Source organism: Marmota marmota, unplaced genomic scaffold (assembly GCF_001458135.2).
Source record: "Marmota marmota marmota unplaced genomic scaffold, marMar, whole genome shotgun sequence".
Taxonomy (NCBI): domain Eukaryota; kingdom Metazoa; phylum Chordata; class Mammalia; order Rodentia; family Sciuridae; genus Marmota; species Marmota marmota.
This window is the reverse complement of record NW_026000153.1, coordinates 22,186,230-22,209,682: the sequence shown is the minus strand read 5'-3', so window position 1 is coordinate 22,209,682 and position 23,453 is coordinate 22,186,230. Positions and strand designations below refer to the sequence as shown.

The 23,453-nt window shown below is 42.8% G+C and overlaps 1 long non-coding RNA gene across 2 annotated transcripts in view; it reads left to right on the top strand.

The window, feature by feature from the left end:
• The first annotated feature begins 251 nt into the window (after positions 1-251).
• Positions 252-23,453, top strand: part of LOC107146242 — a 126,571-nt gene continuing 103,369 nt past the window's right edge. Inside the window, exon 1 of one of the 2 annotated variants that reach the window (XR_007341749.1) lies at positions 252-356. This is a non-coding gene — a long non-coding RNA (uncharacterized LOC107146242). Of the gene's footprint in view, positions 357-20,803; positions 20,939-23,453 lie in introns of those variants that run through there. The other variant, XR_001504017.2, reaches the window with a different exon arrangement.

Below are 23,453 nucleotides of genomic sequence, written 5' to 3'. Positions count from 1 at the left end.
AACAAATACAACTGACAGAAGATCTGCTGGAGAAATTAAAAAAAAAAATGGTAGTCGTGTTAGGATAATTTTTGCTTTTTTTTTTCCCTTATACTTTGGACATCGGTCATTATGCTAAAACTATTTCAAAGAAAACACTTACGCCTGCACTTAGGCAGAGGTCTGTAGGAAGAATTCCCACCGCCTCGCCTGGCGTGCGCCACGGCAGCGACCGTAGCTCCCCGGAATGACCGGAAGGGGGCGCGCGCGTCCTTTCCTTTCGCTGGACTGAGCTCCCAACCGTTGAGCAAGCGTCGTTGCATCCGTTCGCTAGGGCCCTGCTCAAAAAGTGGTTGGCAGCTTGGCGTCCTGGCCAGGTATGTGTCCCTAGCGTGGGCGACTTTGGCAGCAAGCCTGCTGGGGAGTCGCGGAGTGGGGTTGGGGGATCCTGGAAAGGACCCGAGGCCAGTGAGCCAAAGGGATCCGGGGAGGAAGAATAGGCAAAAGGCCCACCTTGTGCCCATGCCACCAGATCACGGGGTCATCGCTGGAGCACCACACTCACATGCTCCCCACGTGGCGGGGCAGCATGGGCATCTCCACAGCACAACCTCAGTGCGGGTGCAAGCTCTAGGGCTTCTTTTGACTCACTTATAGCACGATTCTCCACCTTGCAATCCTGAGAGCGATAGCAGCGCGTGAGGGGGGGCGAGGCTGTGGCCCTGGGCCCCTTTCCCCAGAAGGGGGCTAGTGAACCGGTTCCCATTTTTTGGCTTCTGGGGATGCCCTAATCTCCACCTCTTTTGAGGAGGAGTAAGAAAACCGATTCCAGAGAGTGGTGTGACTTTAAAATGCATACAGAAGGGTAATAGTAGTAAGCAATTAAGTTATTGTAACATTGGAGAGGACTCGCTTTGTAGCAGAGAATCAGGAGATGTAATTCTTTCTCCCCGCCAGTCCTGGTCAGGTGGCTTCACAGGTGTGTGCTGTGTGCCCATCTGCTGAATGTAGAGTGTCGTTGTGTATGAAAGCAGGTAGCAGGGTGGGAGCAAGGACGGCTGGCCAGCCTGCTCTCTCCTAGGAGGACTCACCCTTTCATGACAGGGGACCACACTGCCCAGAAGACACATGATCCTTTCTGACCCGACCTTTTGACCCGGCTCATGGTCCTTCCTAGAGATTTCTTCCTTCCTCGGGAGGTGAGCAAAACTCAGGATGGCTCAACTGGTGAGGGGACCCCATTTATCCAAGTGGACAGCTACTGTATGTGTTCACAGTTGGTCTGACACTTTCCCACAGGGACTTTTACTAAGAGGAATAGCTTGTCTTGAGTCATCCTGCTGAGCACCCCAGAGCCCACTATGCTGAGACACCTGGCCAGTGATGCCCGGTATTGCTCCACCATTTCTCAGGACACCTGAGACTATTCCCCTGTGACAAGTAAAGACCTATCAAAACAGCAACTTAGGGGGTCACAAAGTGGCCACATTTTTGTCCTCTTCAGTGTTCTTTTTATTTTATTTTTAAAGTTTGAGACAGTGTCTCGCTATGTTGCTTAGGGCCTCCCTGAGTTGCTGAGGTTGGCTTTGAACTTGTGATCCTTCTGTGTCAGCCTCCTGAGCCATTGGGCTTACAGGCATGAGCCACCATGCCTGGCTTTGCCTTCATTCTTATTGCTGAATAGTATTCCATTGTATGTATATGCATTCTTTTGTTTATGTTCTCGTAAATCAATGGGCACTTGGATTTTTTTCCAGTTTTCAGTTCTTATAAATAATGTGGCTATGAACATTCACATACAAGTCTTTCTGTGGACTTATGTTTTCATTCTTCTTGGGTACCTACCTAGCAGTGGACTTTCAGGGTGTGATAAGTGGTTTATTTAACTTTTGTTTTGGTACCAAGATTGAATCCAGGTGCAATTAACCACTGAGCAACTTCCTCAGCCCTTTTTATTTTTTACTTTGAGACATAGTTTTGCTAAGATGATTAGGACCTTGCTAAATTACTGAGGCTGGCTTTGAACTTGTGATCCTCCTGCCTCAGCCTCCTGGGCTACTGGGATTACAGACACGCATCACTATGTCTTGTGGTATTTAGCTTTTTAAGAAGTTGCCCAGCTCTGTGACAAACTGGCTGTAGCATTTTATTCTTCCCAGCAATGTGTGAGGATTCCTGTTTCTCCTTATTCTTTACTAGCATCTGGTGTTGCCAGTGTTTTGGAAGTTAGCTGTTTTAATTAGTTTGTGGCCGTGTTTCACTGTAGTTTTAATTTGCACAGGTACTTAGCCCACCTTAAGAGGCTGAGTTGCTGGAGGAGAAAAACAGGGACATACATGTAGGACAGGTTTCTAGGTGGCCTTGGAGCAACCCTATCTCCCCCTTTCTCACTGGTAGTTCTCAAGAATAACTAGTTAAGTGCTTCTTGTGAGTGTAACATCCTGAGATAAGCAGGGAATGGGAAGGAAGAGCCCCCAGTCTAGTTCTAGTCCCCGAAGAACAGGATGCCCTTCAGTGCTGTAGCTCAGCATGTCATATTGCCCTGGGATTTAAACCTAGGGTAGGCTGCTTTCAGGATCCTCAGCAGTGGTGCAAGTAAAAAACACACAGAAGAGACCCCTTTCACCCCAGGCAGCTTTCCTGAGCCCTGGCAGATGAGCTCCTAAGGAATCCCAGGCTTCTATAACAAATTGGCTTCATGTAACTTGTGTGTGGGTGCTCTGCCTCACCAGACTGGAATGAGTTCAGGTGGTAAACCAAGGCACAGTGAACACAGCACATGTGGCACAGTGACAGACAAGACATGAAAATCTGCTAATGTCAACATGATTGTTTTAGTCAAGCTTTTACATTGCTGTGATTAAAAGGGCCCAACCAGAACAACTAGAGAGGAGGAAAAGTTTATTTAAGGGCTCATGGTTTCTGAGGTCTTAGTCTACAGAAGGCTGGCTCCATTCCATGGGGCTCAAGGAGAGGCTAAACGTCATGGTGCAAGAGTGTGGCAGAGGGAAGCAGCTCACATCATTATCAGGAAGCAGAGAGAGACTCCACTCACCAGATAAAAATATATGCCCAAAGCCATGCCCCAATTCCCACCTCATGTAGCCACACCCCACCATTTCAGTTTCCACTCAGTTAATCCCTATTAGGGGATTAAACCACTGACTGGGTTGAGACTCTTACAACCCAATCATTTAACCTTCTTGCAACCATTTCACATGTGAGCTTGTGGGAGACACCTCACATGCAAACCATAACAGTGATCATGGGACTCAATGATTACCTTGACTCTGGTTGCCCGCTTGCTCCATCACCACATCCCCAGCTATCTTACTCTGGGTAAATTACTTAATTTCTCTTTCCTTGGTCTTAAGTCCAATATTGCTATGATAAAAGATCTACCCACAAAGTGTTATCATATTAAATAAATCCTTGTTGATCCCTGGTCTTGTCTTCGCTATAATGAAGAAGGGAAGGGAATATGTACATAAAAATGATGATGGCTTCTGTAATAATGAGCACTTTAATTTTCCAAATGATTTATAGCATTTAAAAATATTTTTGTGTTATATTCTAGTTGAGAATCATAGAGCTCTTTGGAAGAACCTTGAGTGAAATGACTATGGACCAGGTGTGGGCACTTACCTGTCCCAACACCCTTTGATGCTCTAAGGAGAACTGGTCTGGAGAGTAAGATCAGAATAATTGCAGTTATTATTGTCATCTTCCAATGAAATTGTATTGAGTGTTACTAAAACTAGAGACTGTCTTGGAAGACAGGTACCAGGGAATTACTGGGGACCCGGCTGACCATGTGGTGATAGGCAAGATCCTGCCCTTCCTCAAACCCCTAACATAGAGGGGAAGGAGAATCTGCTAATGTCAACTGATGACAGTAATGATAATAAAATTTCACTTTACTACTGACAACCTTGATATACCTTCCTGGCTGGCTAGAGATTGGTTTTGAGGAGAGAGGCTCTTTCTTCCCTGGCTTGGGAAGATATTATGGTTTGGATATGAAATGTCCCCTAAAAGCTCATGTTTTAATGAAGGAATGTTCAGAGGTGAAATGATTAGATGATGAGAGCTGTAATTAATCAGTGGATTAATTCATTTGATGGATTCTCATTTGAAAGGACAACAGTTTTGAAACTGCAGGTAGGTGGGGCATGGCTGGAGGAGGCAGGTCACTGGCGGTGGCCTTGTGGATAATATTTTGTCCTCCTGCTTTTCTCTCTGCTTCCTGGCCACCATGCATACAGCAGTGCTCTTCTGCCATGCCTTTCCACCATGATGGAGTTGGGTGACCATGGATTGAACCTCTGAAACCATGAGCCAAAATAAACTTGTCCTCCTCCTATTCCTTGTTGTTTAGTATTTCGGTCACAGCTACGAAAACTTAACTAATCCAGAGAGGCAATGCTGGGGCATCCACCCTCCCCAAGGGCAGGGAGGCACTGGTTCTACCTATGCCAGTGTTTTCTCTTCTCTTCTCTCACACACATGTGGACCGTTCTTGTTTCTGAAATAAGGTGATAGTTACAGTATCAAAGAAATGGTGCTAGTGGCCCCAGGTCTGGAGAGGGCAGTACTCAGGAAACCTGCAGGACCCCAGGGAGCTGCTGCAATGACAGGCAGCACAGACCCTGTGCAGTGCTGATTGGCCTGTGGCAAGAAGCTGGCCGCCTGCCATTGTGATCAGAATTGTTGGGAAAAGTGTTCAAGGAGTTTTGGGGACACTGGGAATGGGTGCAGGGACTTTGAGATCTGGGGCACCAACCCAGGAGTGAGGGCAAGTTCTAGAAATCCTGGATTATCAAGAGAGGAAGAGATGATTTGTGTGAGAGAGAAGGGACCTGAGTCCTTGGCCCCTTGGAGCTGAGTCCCAGAGAGAGGAGGAGGAGTAAGGGCAGCTCTGTCAGAGCAGATCCAACCCCAGTCTCTGCCTCCTTTACCCTTTGCCTTAGAAAGATCACATGTGCAGTGGGCTCTGCCCAACATATGCCTGTCAAGCCTGCCATCCCTTTGGTGACTATGGTGGTTGTCCTTCCTTTCCTTCCCAGAAAAACCAGGAGGCACTTAGCCTCTTGCCTCCCAGGAAGCTCTCCAGACCACAGGCTGCCCCAGGGTGGGCTCTGTGTTGCTATGGTAAAGGGCCCAGAGGTTGCCAAGAAGCTATTTCAAGAGCTGAGCTGACACAGAAGGAAGTTTAATTGGAATACTTAAATTGACATGGGGTGACAGGCAGTTACGAGGAGGGGCAGAGGCAGGTGGTTGACCTGCTCCTACCATGGCATTCCTACCTGCAAGGTGGGGACAAGAGCAGTGCCTCACTGTGAGTGAACCATTAGTTCCTGGGGCATGGTGGGTGGTGGGGATGATGTTAATGACAATCTTAAAAGAAAGTTGCCACATTGAGAGGCAGGGCTCTTGAGGTTTAGCTCCATTTTGACTATGACGCAGACAACCTCTCCTACTCCCCTCCCCTAGTCTTTTCTCCTCTATCAAAGGAGAAGTTTGGTGTAATTAATCTGTGAAGTGCTCCTGCTCAGTTGGCTATGCATAGGGGTGCTCTGAGTGAAGATGTGTGTGGAAATTCCAGGCCTCTGATGGGGTGGGGCACTGCATGTCATGCAAGGACCCCAAGTCTCTGAGCAGATCACCTACAGCTCTTCCCAGGTTCCTGGGTTGGTGCCCCAGTTCTCAAAGTCCCTGCACCCATTCCCAGAGTCCCCAACACTCCTTGAACACTTTTCTCAACAATACTGATCACAATGGCAGGCGGCCAGCTTCTTGCCACAGGCCAAATTGCTTCTCTGTTTTTATCCACACACCATATTTATGCTAGTGAACCAAATTCTGTTAAGTGTAGTGGGCTTTTATTACTTGACAATTCTCCAAAGACTTGTCATTAGGACAAGAGCCATCAAAAGAGATGTCTTCTATCTTTCCTATCCTCAAGCTTTAGGAGCAGGCTTTTTCTTGTTTCTTGGCCTCTCTTCTCTTCCTCAGAAAGCAGACAGTTCTCAAAAGCTACCAGTCTGTGATATTTTCTTGAGTAAGTCCACATTTTAAGATGGCAGATTAAAATGTTGAGTTGGAAAGAATGAGGGAAAATGTTTGACCAGTTTTGACTATTTGTATTTTATGACCTGTTTCTGGAAAGTGTCGATTACTAATGTAGCCAGTGAACTCAGTTCTGAAAGTGTTCCTGCCAAGACAGGGGAAGTCTCCAAGAAAAAGCTCAGGTGGACTTGCTTTCTATGCACTGTGAGAGACACCCATGTGGACCTATTCTATGAAGGACAAGGGCCCAATCCCTCGGCCAGGTGGGTTCTGTATTGTCAGCTGTCATTAGTTGATGTGACAGAAGCCAGTCAGCTTGTACTGCTGCTCAACAGAGGTGCATTTCCTACCAAGGGTGGCCCGTCTACTGCAGGGGAGCAGGGATGGTGTCTCCACATTTCTTCATTCGTAAGTTGGGGGAAAAGGGCCTTTCTGTTCTGGGACACTTTTTCTCAGAGCAGAAAGATAAAAAAGCACCAGAGTATCTTGGTAAATACCTCTGACAGTGACCTTGTGTGTTTTGCCATCTTCTCACATTCCATTGGCTACAGCAGGTCACAGGGTGAGAGCTTCCACCCAGGGCTGAGAGCCTGCTCTGTCCATGTGGCAGTGGGCAAAGGTTTAGACTGTGCTTGCACAGAGTGGGTGGTGGATTAGTTTGGGCAATACTACAAGTTCCCCCCGCCCTCTTGCAAAGGCTTACTTGCAGAAACCCCAACTTGAATGGGTTTGATACAAAATAAAAGAAAAGGGGGGGGGGGGGGAGAAAAGTAAGAAAGAAAAACTAGAGGATCATCAAAGCACAAGTCATTTTTGCTTTTTGCATGGTTTGATCTGGAACTGATCACTGCTACCCTCTCAGTTCTCTGCACTGGCCTGTCCCTGTGACCTTTACCTGAAGTAAGATGGCTGCAGCTGAGTAGGCCCAGCATTCTGTAAGCTTCCAGCTCCCCCAGAATGAAACCTACCCCCAGGAACACAAAATCTTCTACTTCTTGCTGATTCCAATTGTTTTGACCAATCTGTGGGTCAGAGGAAATTATCGGATTGACCAGCTTCAAGTCTTCACCACTGAAGTCCAGAATTGAAGGCGGGGCCAGTGGTCTCAAGGGGAATGTGAGAACATGGGTAAATGGCCTCATGTGTCAAGACAAAAACCCATGAGTAATCTTCTAAGTCCCCTAGATCAGTTGACCCATAAGACCAGGGCAGTCACTCCTGATGTCCATATAACCGATTCGAAGTATTTTTGTATTGGCCTCTAGGAAGCTCAGAACCAACAGCTTTCCTCCTGTTTTCAGTATCTTCTCATCATAAAACATCTGTGCAGTCCACGTAGAGCTCCAACTCCACTCGACCACTGCCCATTCACATTTGTTTTTCTAGTGGTCACCATTGTTATCTATTTAGGGTATGTCTTTTGAGGACTTTTGCTGTCTGAAAATAAATATGTAGACTACTTCAGGCAATGCCCAGGAGTCAAACCAGGAGAAAGCTTCATGAAAAACTTGAAGGTTCCAGATGGTGGCCAATTTCTCTGTATGTATTTCCCTGTATTAATTGAAAGTGAAAAGCTTTAAGGAAAATAGAGGGAGGGAAGAAGGGAAGGAGGGAGAGCGCAAGAGAGAGAGAGAGAGAGAAGATAAAGAGAGAGAGGGAGAGGGAGGGAGAGGCCTGTTGTGAAATCCTTTTCCAGTGGAAAAGAATGGGAGCATAAATCCTGTGGCCCTGAGAAGACAAAGGATGAGTGATGTTTAGGAACAAGGAGATTTACTAGGAAATATCACAATCCCTCACTCACAGTGACAGCCATTTATGCACATTCATTTGGAAAAAAAAATTTTTCAGAAAGAATGCATCTGATTACTTCTTGAGGACTGCCTACTCAATATCTGAGTGAAGACTGGAACCTGGGTGTGTCCCCATAAAGAGTCACATGGCTTTGAAATTAAATGAAGTAATAGTATATTTGAAATGCTTCTAGTTTTTCTTTCTTTTTTTTTTTTTTCCTGGCAATAGCAAGAGACATTCTCTTAAGTTAGTTCCATACCCTAAACAAACAAACAAACAAATAAGAGATAAAAAAGAAGTGTTTGCTGGGATGTGAAGAACTTTTCATTGGAGACTGAATTCCTCTGCTTTTGAGCATCTCATGAGGAAACCAGTGTTTCTTCCATGTCTCTGTTTCTCTAGAACATTCCATCCTGAATATTGTCAGAGAACAGAGTTTCAGGGACACAAGAGTACAAAGATTTAATTTGGAAGAAGAAAGGTAAATAAAGTCAAACTAAATAATGTAGTCTGTCTAATCCAAGTTTATGAATACCAAGGTGAGTCTCAGGACCCCGGCCAGCAAACAGGAATTCCCCATCTGTGTCCATGACCCTCCTGTGAGAGAGGCCGATTAGTTTGACCACACGTATGCCAACCCCTGCCTTTCCCCCCATGATTCCCTGGCATGTGGCAGGCATCATGGGGCTGTTGGAATAAATGTGTCTAACATCACTCCATCCTGAACCCTGTTTCATCTTTTTTCCTGGTGTTTATTTTCCTAGTATCCTAATCATACCCATTTGTTTATGGGGTTCTTGTCTGTTTTCACTACAGGAATGTCAACTCTTGAGAGCTGGTATTGTCCCTTGCTGGGTTTCCTTAAGTTCGCACAGGGCTCGTTCATACGGGGTCCTCACTGATATTTGTTGACCAAAGGACCATGTTGAGGTGTGTCTCATCTTGCTGGAGACACCTCTGGAATGGGGTGGTGGGCTGTGCTTTCTTACAGGGCAAGCAATGGGATTTTCTGAGCACTTACTGGATGGCAGGCCGTGTGCTATTCACATCATTAGCGTTTTAGAACCTTTGTAATAACCCACAACCCATTGGCTGCAAAATACAAAATCTGTAGTTTGTCTTATGCTACAAGGAACAAAGACTTCTAGATGAGTCCAGGGGAATTGGGCGGGAATTATTAGAGATCAGGATGATTATTACAGATCGGGATGATTCTGTTTTTTTTTTTTTTACCTGCTGGATAAAAATAACGAAAACAAGGAAGTTGTTGCTGCTGTTTTATTGTGACTATTGCTACCAGTCATAAGTTTGCTGAGATGCTGTACTGATGATGTGAGATGATGACGCGTTGTGATGTGAGAAGCTGCCACATTGGAGGGCAGAGGCAGGCAGTTGTATAGTCCGCTGTGTCTGTATAACAGAACACCACAGCCTGGGGTACCTTAAACAAACCACTTACTGTCTCACAGTTCTGGAGTCTGGAAGCCCAACATGAAGGTGTCTGCAGGTTGGATTTCTCCTGAGGCCTCGCTCCTTGGTTTATAAACAGTGTTTTCTTCCTGTGTCCTCACAAGGTCTTTCTTGTGGAGGTGCACCCTAGCATCTCTTCTTACACACCCAGTGTCTCTTCTTATAGGGCCACCAATCCTATCTGATTAGGCCCCATTCTTGGGATATCATTTAACTTCATCTACTTTTTAAAAGGCCCGTTTCCAGACACAGTCACAACAGGATTTAAGCTTCCCACTAATTAATTCTAGTGTTACAATTGTGTAGATAACACTTACTAACAATATGGCACTGGCTGGGATGGAGGAGGGGGCAGGGTTCCAGCTGACCTTAGGGGCAGATGAAAGGGAGACCAGCATCCTCCACTGGGAAGGAAGAGGAAACCACATCAGCAGAGCAGCCCTGAGTGCTGACACACAAAGGCAGGAGTTGGGCTGAGGTGAAGGAGCAGGAGGTGAAGGAGAAGGAGCAGGAATGCTATCTGTGGAGCTTGAGCCCCAAGCACTGTGATGGGAGACACAGTCGACTGATGGCTGAGAACAAGCAGCCCCTGGGGGGGTGAGGCAGGCATGTGGGAGCCTTCTGAAGCCTGACCCTCTGTTGTGCTTATGCCAGGCAGTGCCTGAAAGCCAGCCCAGAGTCATTCCAGAGCTCAGCCACAGAAGCTCAGCCCTGGCCCTTTGGGCCGTGCCAAAGGACCTGTCAGTTGAGAGCAGAGGCCCTGGTCTCACACAGCTTTGCAAAGAGGTTGCAAAATCCTGAGTGTGCCTGAGCCTGCGGGAACCGGGCCTCTCCCACCTTTCCTTCTTTCTGTAAACAAAGAAATGGCCAAAATGGAAACTCTCTCTCACTTGTCCTTCTTTCAAAGGGTGATAACACTGATGATCCATCATTTTTATTTCATGTGGTCAGCAGTCACAGAAAGATGGACACTCCTTTCCCCATTGGCTATGCACTTTTGTCCCTGTCAACAATTGTATCTGGCATCTACTAGTGTTTATTTCAACTTCATAATTAAAGAAGAATGTTAAGTGTGCAACTCACTTCTATTCCAAATGCTGGAAAGATCTGGAACACTATAACCCCTTGAGAAAATCTTAGGGAAGGAAAAAAAAAACACATTTACAAATAACAAATTTGGAAATAACAGAGCATCTTAGCTTGGGACACATGTAATTTTCCTAGACTTTCCTTACTTTATTTTTTTAAAATAAGTATTTTCCAAAAATCAACAAAAAAAGAGGTCAATGGTAGTAACAATTTCAGAATAACTGTTAGAAACCAAACAAAGGAAAACATCTGGAGAAGATAGATAAGAGGATATGATACTCTGTATCATTTTTAAAAGGGACTGATGGATAAATACAAAAAATGCAACCACACAACTAACCCTATAGTCATTTTGGTCAAATTATTGAATTCAAATTATAGAATTTCTATAATACATAGAGTTTTATAGAGAGAGGAATACTGGTTGCTAGGTGTTATGACAACCCAGGAGAAGCTGTACCCTATTTTTGCTGTCAAGGTGGCTGTGGTCAGCAGTCACAGATCACAGGGCTGCTGGGTCTGCATCTGGCTTTGGAATCTGGCTCTTGGCTGTGACGCATTCTGACTCCCCATTCTGGTCTGTTCTACCTGAGGCAGCCGCATGCTATTGGGGAGGGGAGCCAGAAACACATCTGACAGGTATTTTAGACTCCAGGTGACTTGGGAAATGGGAAACTTTGGCCTGGGTTGTGACAGAAGCACAATGTCAACCCAGATGGCCTACCTAGAATATCCCACCCCCTCCTGCCTTTCCTCCTTCTTCAAAGGTTGGGGGCTGCAGTCCTGTGTCCCAGCTTTTGGAGGCAGGACTTAGTTCTGGCCCATAGGATGCAAGAACAAGCTGGCAGGTGGATCCAGGGGAACTTAATGGTGGGCTCATTGGGCTAGCTCCCCCTTGGCCTTCGCCCATCTGCCTCTCTTCATTCCTGGAAGGAGGGCCAGAGGCCCGGAGGTACCCTGACCATCTGGCACACATAGGGATTCCTGTGCACACTGAGGACGCTATGGCAGGAGAGGAAGTCCTCTCCTTTTTGCCATTGACTTCCAGACTTCCACAAACCCCTCACTTGCTTGAGCTTCCATAGCTTAGATTTTCTGTTATGTACTGCATAGTAAAACTCCTGAGTGACACAGGAATGAATTTAAAAAGAAAGAATAAAAAGAGTCCCAGAGAAATAATTCATCATAAAGAAAGAAAGCGGGGGTGGGCGATGGGATGGGGGTCTATGGCATCGCTAAAGGATTCTGGGCAAGTTAGCACTTGCCATGGACAAAAAGCCTTCTGAGGTCTACGTAGCCTTGCTGTGGGATATGACTCCACCTGAGGGTAACCTAGGTGGGAGGCATCGGGCACCTGCCAGTTCCCTGAACATTGAAAGACTGTCCCTGGCCATGGGAGGCATGTCAGGGATCTGCTCATGGGAATAGCCTGAGCCAAGGGCAGAAGGCAGCAGAGGTCAGAGTGGTTGGGGTGAGACATATGTCAGAATGCAGGTGGTATCCTGCTCACAGCCCACCAGGGCCTTCATCATGTTAGAGGATCCCCACTCAGCTTAGGACATAGGTGTCTCAAGGTTTGTCCCTTGCACATCATCCTAGGGCAATAGCATCCTGCTGAATTCCTAGCAGTCCTCCAGCACTGTGTTATGATCCCCATACCTCCATGAAGGCAGTCCTCTGTTTTGCACCATGATTTCTACTTTTTTTTTTCCTTCTCTAAGACTCTCGCCTTCTTTGAGTTGTCTACTTTATCCCCAGTTCACACAATATGCAATGCAAGACACATTTGCACTTAGGGTGATATGTGAGATCTCTTTTTGAGTTCTTAACCTTTAGAAGAATTAAGACACTCCTTTTTTCTAATATAAGTAAATGTAATTCAGTGGGCAAAGGTGAGCATGGATTATGTGTTGGATCATGTGTTAGAAAATGAGGCTTAGGAAGTTTGAGGGATTTGCCCACAAGTTGACAGTAGGATGAAGCCTAGCATGAGCCTTGGTGAGGCTGGAGAACCATTTTGTTCTGCAGAAGACAGTGAGCAGGGGTGAGGCGGGATGTGTGTGAAGGGTTTTGTGGAAATGCAATGATGACAAGAGAAAGAGATGCAGGGGCTGAGTGGGTGGACCTGCAGAAAAGGTGGCCTGGAGGACTGTCACAGCCCATCTGATTTCAGGTTGAAGTTGTCTTCCTACGGGGCCTAAGGAAGGAGACCTCCTCCACCCTCAAGAAGTGGTGGTTGGTAGCTGTTGTGGGCATTCAAGAACAAAGAGCTGGGTGGGGATGTGGGCTGGCAGGGAAGACAGCAGAGGTCTCTGGAGGAAATGTGTGTCCTCAGAGCATCTCCAAGCATGTCCCTGCTTGGATACATGGATACAGGGCATGGAGCCCTTTTCATTTCAGTGCCAAGGGCAGTGACCCCATTGGGGTGGGGATCTGGAGAAATGCAGTCAATTGATGGCCGGGTGTCATAAGTAAGAAAGAAAAACTGAAAGCTTATCTACCATGTGCATAAATCAGCTTGGGAAGAACCAACTCCATTCCTCTCCGGGACATGTTTTTTGGGGAGGCACAGAGAAAAATACACAAGCCTGGCTCCAACACACTCCAGCTGAAGCTCTGAAAGCAAGTGGTGGGTGGGCCTTCAATACCTGGTTCACCCTGAGGCCAAACTCTCTAAATCTTACCATGTACACATGTTTACATGTTTATGTGTGTGCTTGGTGTATGTGGTGTGTATGATGTGTGTGTGTATCTTTTATGTGTGCTTGGTGTGTGTGTGTGTGTGTGTGTATCTTGTATGTGTGCTTGGTGTGTGTGTCTACACATGCTTCTTTGCCTAGTTTAAAAGAAAATAAATCTTTTCTGTGCATTTGTCTTAGAACCTTCGTGAATGACCAGTGCAGGTCAATATGGATGGTGACTCCTCTAGGACCATCCATTTAAGCTTCCACTTTTGTACCATGCACTGGACACAAAATAGTAAGATTTCGGGTCTTAGTGTTCTCTGGAGGATGGGTTACACCCAGTGGTGAGGTTGCTGGGGTGCCCAGTTCTAGATACTGTTTCCATTGCATTGTAACCTGAAGCTCTGGTTTTGACACCACCTTGGCCTTTGAGGTTAAGTCTTGAGCCTCCTGTGCTGGCTCTGATTTTTTTTGTCCTTGGTCTTTTCTGTTTCTAATCCAAGAGGGACCCAGTTCTCAAAATCTTTCTAACTTTGCTTTGCTTTGTTTTGTGGGTAGGATTGTCACGAGTAGCAGATGCACAGCATGTTAAAGCCTGGGTTTCCAAACGCTGGGGTGGCACGTGGTAGGAGTTTCTGTATGAGATGTTTGCTCTTGAATTCCTTATTGTAGTGTCAAAAACTGACAAAAATAAGGTGAATGTAACTAGACACACTCTGTTAGTTTTAAGTGAGCATCTTAAGAAGGAGATAGTGTTATCTGATGGTCAGGCATATATTTAATGCGGGTATGATTGGGAATGACCTCTCAGGCATTCAGGAATGTCCCACTTTTCTAGAATCTTTGTGTTTTTGTACTCCGTTGGACTCAATTTGCCAATTGCTACAGAAGAACCTTCTGAGAATTTGACAGAAATTGTATTCAATTTGTAGATCATGTTAGGGAGAACTGTTACCTTTAGACCTAATATTGGGTCTTATCATAAACATGGAGTATCTTTATTTAGATTTTAATTTCTCTCAGTGTTTTGTTGTTTTCAATGTATAGTGGTAGGTTTTGTTTCTAAGTTTATTATTCTTTTGGGTGCTAGTGCAAATCAAATTATTTTCTTAATTTCATTTTTAGATTATTCATTACTAGTATGTAAATAAAGTTGACTTACATATTGATCTTGTGTCCTGAAATTTTTGTAAGCCAGTTTATCTAACAGTATTTAATTTTATGGAGTCCTTAGAATTTTTGAATGGGAATTTCTTAAAAAAAATTAATTACTTCAATTAACATAGGGTTGCTTAGGTTATTTCATCTTGAGTAGGTTTTGGTAGTTTGTGTTTTTCAAAAAGTTGCTCTTTCATATCATCTAGATAGATTTGCTAGATGCATAGGCAAAGAGCTGATTTTCCTTATTGCTCTTTGTACATTTATTGATCTTTGAAAGAACCAGTTTTTGTCCTATACAGTTTTCTGTATTAACCGGCTGCTTCTAATTTCATTGATTACTGCTCTTATTTTGTTGTTTCCTTCCTTGATTTGAGATTATTTTGGTTTTCCTTTACTAGATTCTTTTGGGAGAAGTTCAAATTATTGCTGTGAGACCATTCTTATTTTTAAAAAATTAATTAATTTTTTTTACAATACCTTTATTTCATTATTATTATTTTTTTAAATGTAGTGCCAGGGATTAAACTTAGTGCCTCACACATGCTAGGTAAGCACTGAACTACTGAGCCACAACCCTGGCCCCCATTCTTATTTTTTAATATAAGCATCTATTACTATAAATCTCCCTCTAAGCAATTCTTTAGTTGTATAGAGCAGATATTTATATGTGGTATTTTCATTTTCATTCAATTCAAAATCTTTTCTAATTTCCCTGAAGACTTTTGTTTTGACCACTGAATTATTTAGAAGTGTGTCATTTAATTTCTACAGATTTGGGGATTTTCCCAGAGTTCTTTTGTTTTTGATTTCTAGCTTAATTCCATTTTTATTAAGAAACCCAGTTCCAATGATTCAAGTGTACCACATTTGTTGACGCCTGTCTTGAAGGGCTGGATAAGTTCTGTGATGGTGGATATTCTGAGACCTCCTGGAAAGAGTATTCTGCTATTGTGAACTAAATGTCCAATACAACTTTGCTTCTCAAGTTCTGTCCAACTAGACTCAGTCTCTAATGGAGAAATAAAAGAGTGTAGAAATGAAGATCCTACATAACTTTTTGAACACTAGGAAACTTTTCTCGGTTCCTCTATCTAGAGAGATGGAATTTCTATCAGAGTTTTTGGTGATTTTGGTATTTCTGCCAAAATAATAATAAGACAAAGCAGATCCACAATTGACTGCTCTTGGAACAGAGAAAGACAAAGAGGGAGACAGAGATGGAGAGACAGACACAGAGCAAGACCCAGAACAGAGAGAAAAAGAAAAAAAAAAAGAAAGAAAGGAAGGAAAAGATAGTCCCCATGCTCTTCACTTGTTGGAGCTTCTCATCATATTCTTTAGTCATACAAATTATCTTCTTTTGGAGTTTTTATGAATTGCATTCGTTACCCAGAATTTTGTTGTGTCTACCCTTCAGTCAAGGCTAAGAGGTGAAGGAGGAAAACAATCTAGGAGGAAAATCATTGCTGTACTGGTCAACTTGGGGTTTTGACTTACATTTGGAATCAATCTGCTGTTATTTACTTTATAGATCCTCCAGGGAGTTGCTTTCTGTATTTTGCCCAGAATTTTCACTATAATCAGTGAAGAGATAGCCTCAAATGTACTTTGTGTCTCTTTTTAGAGCCAGAAACCAAAACCTCCAATTCTTCTGCTTCTCAATATGGTCTGTACTAATGTTCTGCCTCTTTTGTCTGAACAATACACATGCCTTTTGTCATATTAAAAAGATATGCAAACTATCTTATAAAAGCATATGATGTGCCAGGCATGGGTGGTATACCCCTATAGTCTCAGCAACTCAGGAGGCTGAGACAGGAGGATCCTGATTTCAAAGTCAGCCTCAGCCACTTAATGAGCCCCTCAACAACTTAGTGAGACCCCATCTCAAAATAAAAAATAAAAAAAGGCTATACCCATATTTTCATCATGTCTGCTTAGGTCCTGACATCCTTAAGAAGGCTCCTAAAGTGCAGAAGTAGAATTAAGAATCAATAAATAGGATGGAATCAAACTAAAGTTTCTTCTCAGCAAAGGAAACAATAACTTGAAGAGAGAGCCTATAGAATGGGAGAAAATCTTCACCATACACACCTTAGATAGACTACTAATCTCCAGGATATATAAAGAACTCAAAAAATTTAACACCCAAAACTCAAATAACCCAATCAATAAATGGGCTAAGAAACTGAACAGATACTTCACAGAAGAAAAAAAATACAATCAATCAACAAACTTATTAAAAAATGTTCATCTTCTCTACTAATTAAAGAAATGCAAATGAAAACTAAGATTTTATCTCACTCCAGTTAGAATGGCAGTTATCAAGAGTACAAGTAATAATAAATGTTGACTAGGATGTGGGGGGAAAGGCACACTCATACATTGCTGGTGGCACTGCAACTTGGTGCAACCACTCTGGAAAGCAGTATGGAGATTCCTCGGAAAACTTGGAATGGAACCACCATTTGACCCAGCTATCCCAGTCCTCCTCGGTCTATACCCAAAGGACTTAAAATCAGCATACTACATTGATGCAGCCACATCAGTGTTTCTAGTGGCTCAACTCACAATAGTTAAACTATGGAACCAACCTAGATGCCCTCCCACAGATGAATGGATAAAGAAAATGTGGTATATATATACACAATTATACACAATGGAATATGACTCAGCCTTAAAGAAGAATGAAATTATGACATTTGTAGGTGAATTGTTGGAACTAGAGAATATCATCCTAAGTGAAGTAAGCCAATTCCAAAAAACCAAGGGCTGAATGTTTTCTCTGATAAGCGGCTGCCAATCCATAATGGGGGGTGGGGTAGGGAAGAATGAAGGAACTTTGGATTGTGCAGAGGGAAGTGAGGGGAGGGGAGGGACTATGGGTATGGGAAGGATGATGGAATGAGACAGACATTATTACCCTATATACATGTATGACTACACTACTGGTGTGACTCTGCACCATGTACAGCCAGAGGATGAGGAGTTGTGCTCCATTTGTGTACCATGTGTCAAAATGTATTCTACTGTCATGTATAACTAATTAGAACAAATTTTAAAGGGGGGGGGTGTCAGAGATGTAGTTCAGTGGTAAAATGCCCTGGAATTAGATCCCCAGTACCAAAAAAAAAAGCACATGATATGGTTTTAGCAGAGTCATCAAGAAGAGGCTAGTTGATAATGCTTATAACTGTAAGAAAATTTACTCTTTGGTTCATTTTCATATGTATTTTCCATTTCTGGACAGACTACATTATACTTAACATAAGAGCTATCCTATTAACATATTTTAAAACATAAAATAACATATTGTTAACTATAGGCAAAAATACAGTGAGATATTACCTCACAATTGCAAACCTTTAACTGTGTCTCCCCACATCAAGGTAAAATTTCAGTTCCTTAGTGCAGGATGCAAAATCCTGACTCTCCCTCATTTTCTACCTCTAATTGCTTCTTCAGACAACTAATATCATTTGTAGGTGAAGTTTTCATCATCACAAAGAAAATGTTGGTGTAATATCATTGACTATTCTATTATTATTACATATATCCTTCCTAAATTTTTGATTCCAAATCACTAATTTTTGTCAATGCTCTCATTTAACAAATTAAATCAAAATGACAAATAAATGATGAAGATAGCTAACCTGCTCTTTTTAAAAGTACTAGTTTTTTTCTTTCTTTTATTGCCTTATTGAGAAATAACACACACACAAACACAGTTGTACACATTTAATGTACACACCTTGTTAATTCTAGACTTTGTGTGTGTGTGTATACATATACACACACACACCATAACACCATTTTCACAATCAAGTCACTACATATGTTTATTACTTTTAAAACTTTACTTGTGTTCTTTTATGGATGTGTAGCTTTTTTTTTTTTTTTTTTTTTTGTTAAGAGCACTTACCATAGTATCTATCCTCTTAACATATTTTAAAACATAAAATAACATATTGTTAACTATAGGCGAAAATACAATGAGATATTACCTCACACTTGCTAAAATGGCTATTTTTCTTCAAGAAGACAAATGTTGGAAAGAATGTGAAGAGTTGGATCCCTTAGTAAAATAATCGAGAGGCCATTGTACTAGATTCTTAAGTAAGGAAACCAAAACCTAAATCCATGTAAATAGTTTTGTAAAACAAAACTCAAGCTTACCCAATCAGAAACTGCCAACTAACTTCCATGTTGGGAAATTCCACTGGAATGATACAATAAGGCTACTGTTCCACCTTCACCAAATATTTTCTTTGTTTTGTTTCTGTGTTGACCTTAAAATAACCACCTCCTCCTCTCCACCATACCCCCTCAATGAGGCCTCACACCCTGAACTTCATGTGGGCTGGGGCTGTTGAATTCATGAATCTCTGCTAAAATAAAATCTTTAAAAGTGCAATGTGCTTACTTTTGTTTTCTAACACCTTTTACACAGATAGTGGGAATGAAAATTAATGTCACCATCATTACTTGGAAAAGGTAAGAGATGCTGTAGAGGGCTGGGTTTATGTTATGGCTCAGTGGTAGAGCGCTTACCTCAAATGTGTGAGGCACTGGGTTCAATCCTTAGCACCACATAAAATGAATAAATAAAATAAAGGTATTGTCTCCGTCTACAACTGAAAACAAAACAAAACAACGAGAGAGAGAGAGAGAGAGAGAGAGAGAGAGATTTTGTAGAGCTGATTTTTCCTAAGTGTGTCCAGGCCTCCTAGAAGCCAAAGGCACACGTTCAGCAAGGGGCAGGTGTCAGAACTGCCATCTGACCAGGAAAACACCAACAGGGTGTCTTCTGAGCCTCTGCTTCTTGCCATACCATATCATGGTAGTTGGGCTACCATGAACATTATATTAATGTGTGTGAAGCAGCAAGCACCATTTCCTTGGCCTATTGTATGGGGGTAAAAATACATATCTAGTTCCATTTCTTCAAGGCACCTGATAGCCTTGTTTATTTCTTGTGAGCAGACCCACTGTTGTAATAGTACACTGAGTTCTTGTCTTTGGGTCATTGACTGTTGACATAATTATGACTAAAGGTATGATAGAAAGCTTCACAGGGGAATGTTTGTCTACCACATTATGGCAGAAAATACCTTTATTTTATTTATTCATTTTATGTGGTGCATGAGTATCTGAATGGTCATGGAAGAATGTTGTACCTAGAAATTGATCTAATTAACCCAAGGTAATACAAATGTTTAGAATAGGCTGGGAATCTGTTCAGATTTTTCTCTTTCTCAAGAGTTCTGGCACTTGTTATTTTGGAGGGAAATACTACTAGCAAATCTTCTCATGAAATTTCAACACCTCAGGCTACAGTAATCACTTGGTTTGTGGAAAAATAAACTCACCAACTCCCCTGATAGCACTTGCTTTGTTCTTTGGACTCAGAGACAAGCTTATCCATCAAGCAGAGAACAGAGTTCAAATATCCATACTGAACCTTTCTTGACTTTTCCCTGGTGCAGCTGACCTGTGATTTTTATTTATTTTTCTATATTTTTTATTGGTGCATTATAGTTGTACATACTAGTGGGATTTGTTGTTGTTACAGTGCACACAAAAATATAATAATATAACTTGGCCAATATCATTCTCCACTATTTCTCCTTTTTCTTTCCTTCTCTCCCCACCTCCCCAGATGTCCTCTGATTTTATTAGTTGACCTGTGATTTTTTTCATTATTGCAATTCCATCATCACTCATCTCAAGAGTGTGGCTTTTTAGTAATTTCTTATTTTCTTTATGGTTTAGTTCTTTGTACCACTTGTGCATTGTGCCACTACTTGAAGCTTTATCCAGAGAATAAATGTGTTATTTTGACCCATCAGAGTAAATTAACAGAACAACAAAATATTGGAGCTAGATTGAAAGGTGAAATACTTTGTAGACATTTACAAAGGTTGTTTATAGATGAGTCAATATCAGTCTGGTTTTCTAACAATTTTGTTCAAATTTTTAGGTATTTTGTACTTTAACATTAGGCAATCTTGATGCTCTGTCTTACCTCCTGCTATCCATACTAAGAATTAGCAATTTGGAATAATGATTATGGTGACATAGACAAGTGGGAGACTTATCATCAAAATGATAAGCTAAAAAAGAAAAGACACCATTTTTGTAGGATTATAGCTACTGTATGTATTGGTTGAAGAGAGTTCTATTTCACTTAAACGTAAGAGTTGAATAGAAGATTGCGGTCATGGCTATGCCTCAGGGAACCCTGCCCTTAGAGCCTAGAAGGTTTGAACTGCAAACCCAAGTAGGGATTTTACCTCTTGGCAGGTTCCCCGAACCACAGAACATAAACGAGATCAGGCTAGTGTTCTCATGGGCCTACAGGAATCAGTCTGTGATCGATTAGCAAAGTCTGCTGCAGGTGAAAAGGAGGAGATATGGCATGGGGCAAACACTTGTCATCTATGATAGAATATGAGTACTTTATTATTTGCCCCAGCCCAATAAGAGGGGGAGGAGGAGGGGGAGGAGGAAAATGTTTACAAAAATGTTTAAACCAAAGTTCCACATAAGTTTTGCTGTGAGAGTGTGGGTGTCCAAAAGTGTTCCCTCAGCAGAGAGAGAACAGCAGCAGAGCACAGGGTTCTGTCCACTTTGACGCTAGTCAGGAGAGGGCACTCTCACACACTCCAGAGGAGAGGAGAACAATCACTACTCATGTAAGTTCATCCATGTTGTAGCATGGGTCATATTTCCCTTTCTTTTTAAGGGTGAATAATATTCCATAGGTCTTATATGCTTTACAAAAATGCAGGAATGTTCTGTTTATAATTTGTTTGCTTTATTTATTATTTATTACATGTTTATAGTCATGTGCTTTCTATTAGTAGTTATACCTTTGTTAACTTTAATCCAACTTCTCCCCGCCCCCCCATGACTTTGGTTATAAACCCGATGCAAGGTAAAGAGAAGGGTGGAAGAGAAAAGAATAAAAACACGCATCACGCTTTGGTTCGTCAAATGCCCCTTGGTCTCTCTGTTCTAATGCAGGCCAGTAGATGCTGTAACCCTAGGAGGCTGTCCTGCCCAACCCTGGCTTTCTGGAGACTCAGTTCCAGCTGGTGACAGCTGGCCTCTGGGGCCCTGTTTTATCTTTCTGCAGTGTGGCCAGTAGGCGATGAGTCACCCCCGGCCTCAGGACCCTGGAAACACCCTCTCTAGCAGTCTCTCTGGAGATACTCTCCCTGTGGCGCCTTGTGTCCCTGACTGGAATGTAAGCCTCTGTCACCAGGAAGAAGGGTGCCAGTGGGGGATGGTAGAGGTTGGGTTATTTATTGCCCTGACTGTTGAGCAATGGCTATGTACTGTTGGGGAGGACTCTGGGCCCTGTGGCCATGCTAATTCTCTTCCCCACTTATCCTGGGCTCGGGGTGGCCATGGGACTGCCACGAAGGGCTTTTCAGAATAAGGGCACAATCTTATCTCCTTCCACCTTTCTCTATCTCAGCATGGGAACAGTATCAATGGAAAGAGGTGGCTGTCTGCAGCTTGAATTGGCCTGGGGACCAGTGTGCTGCCTAAGCAGAACTCCGTGTCAGTCATTAGAATTTGTTCCCCATCTCAGGTCTTGAGGGCCATGTTAGGATGCTGAGGATGCAAAGACTGAGGAGAAAGAGTGCTGGGCTCATGTGACCACATGCCCACAGGTAGCCTGGTGTGGGGGATGGTGCATGGAGAGAGCTGCGGCTAGACCCTGCAACCCATGGAGATGCCCCAGGGATGCAGGGGTGCCCGTAGGACAGGGTAACAGGGCAGAAGAGAGCCCAGATTCAGTCTGTGATGTGCTGGGAGGATCCTAGGTTTTGGGGACTGCAGTGAATTCCATTCAAAGGTTCTTACAGAGGGAGGAAGAAATGCACATGGTGCTTAGTGGCTGATGAATCTGTAAGGATGAATTCTGGGATCTCCTCTACTAGGAAGGTTGTACATTGTGTACCTGGAGGAGGTGGGACATTTTGTGAGTAGTTAGGGACGTATAGGTCATACTGCTGATAGAGTCTTGTTTAATTTCCCCAGAGAGGAGCTCTTGGAGATGTGGGTTATTCTCCCAGCAAACCAAATAGGTCTTACTAGGCTCATTTTGCAAAGGGGAAGGCAGAGTGTAGGGAAGTGATTTGCTCAGATTTGCACAGCTGTTCAGAGGCAGAGCTAGGATTTGTCCTTACAGTGGTTTGTTCTGAGTTCACACTCTTCTCTTCATCAAAGTCTTTGTTTATTAGGCTTGTAGGCAGGCTGCTGAAAGGAGAGGCTCAGTTCTCACTTAACTGGATATCTTGATTTGATTAGGGGTGAGCCCTAATAGGGACATCTCTATGAACAAAACACATAAAAATTTATCAGGCTCTATGTTTCATGACATTTGCTAATTAATGCCTTGAAATGCATTGGTTATCATTATCTTGGGAAAGTTGCTACTTGTGGCATAATAAACAGAAGCTGGGACCCTCAAGTCTGGTGGATATGGGAATGTATTTATTTTAAATCTCTAGCTATGATTTTGAGACAGTTATTTTAAAATCATTAATATCAGTTGCTTTGCATGTGAAGGATATCTCCTGTGTAGTAATTAAGTGAGATAAAGTGAAAAAAAATTACCTTGCCCTAAATAGATAATCCACAATATTTGGATCCTCCCCAGTCCTTTCCTCTATACTCTTCTCATTGAAACATTTCTTTTTTTTATACGTTTAAAAAAAGTTTTGTTATATATGACAGCAGAATGCATTATAATTCATATTACATATATAGAGCACAATTTTTCAACCAACCAACAACAACAACAACAAAAACTATGCAATTGATTTTCAACAAGGTGCCAATATAATCCAATAGAGAAAAAAATAGTATTTTTAACAAATGTTGCTGGAACAACTTGATACCACATGCAAAATATTAATTGAGCTTTAACTTCACATAATAACTAACTAAAAAAAAATGAACCACACACCTAACTATAAGAGTAAAGCTGGCTGGGCATGATGGTGCACGCCTATAATCCCAGTGGCACAGGAGGCTGAGTCAGGAGGATCACAGATTCAAAGCCAGCCTCAGCAACTTAGCAAGGCTCTAAGACACCCTGCCCCCCAAATTATAATAAATAAATAAATAAATAATTTTTACTTTTTTGTTATTGTTGTTCCAGGGATTTAACGGGGGGGGGGGGCACTTAACCAC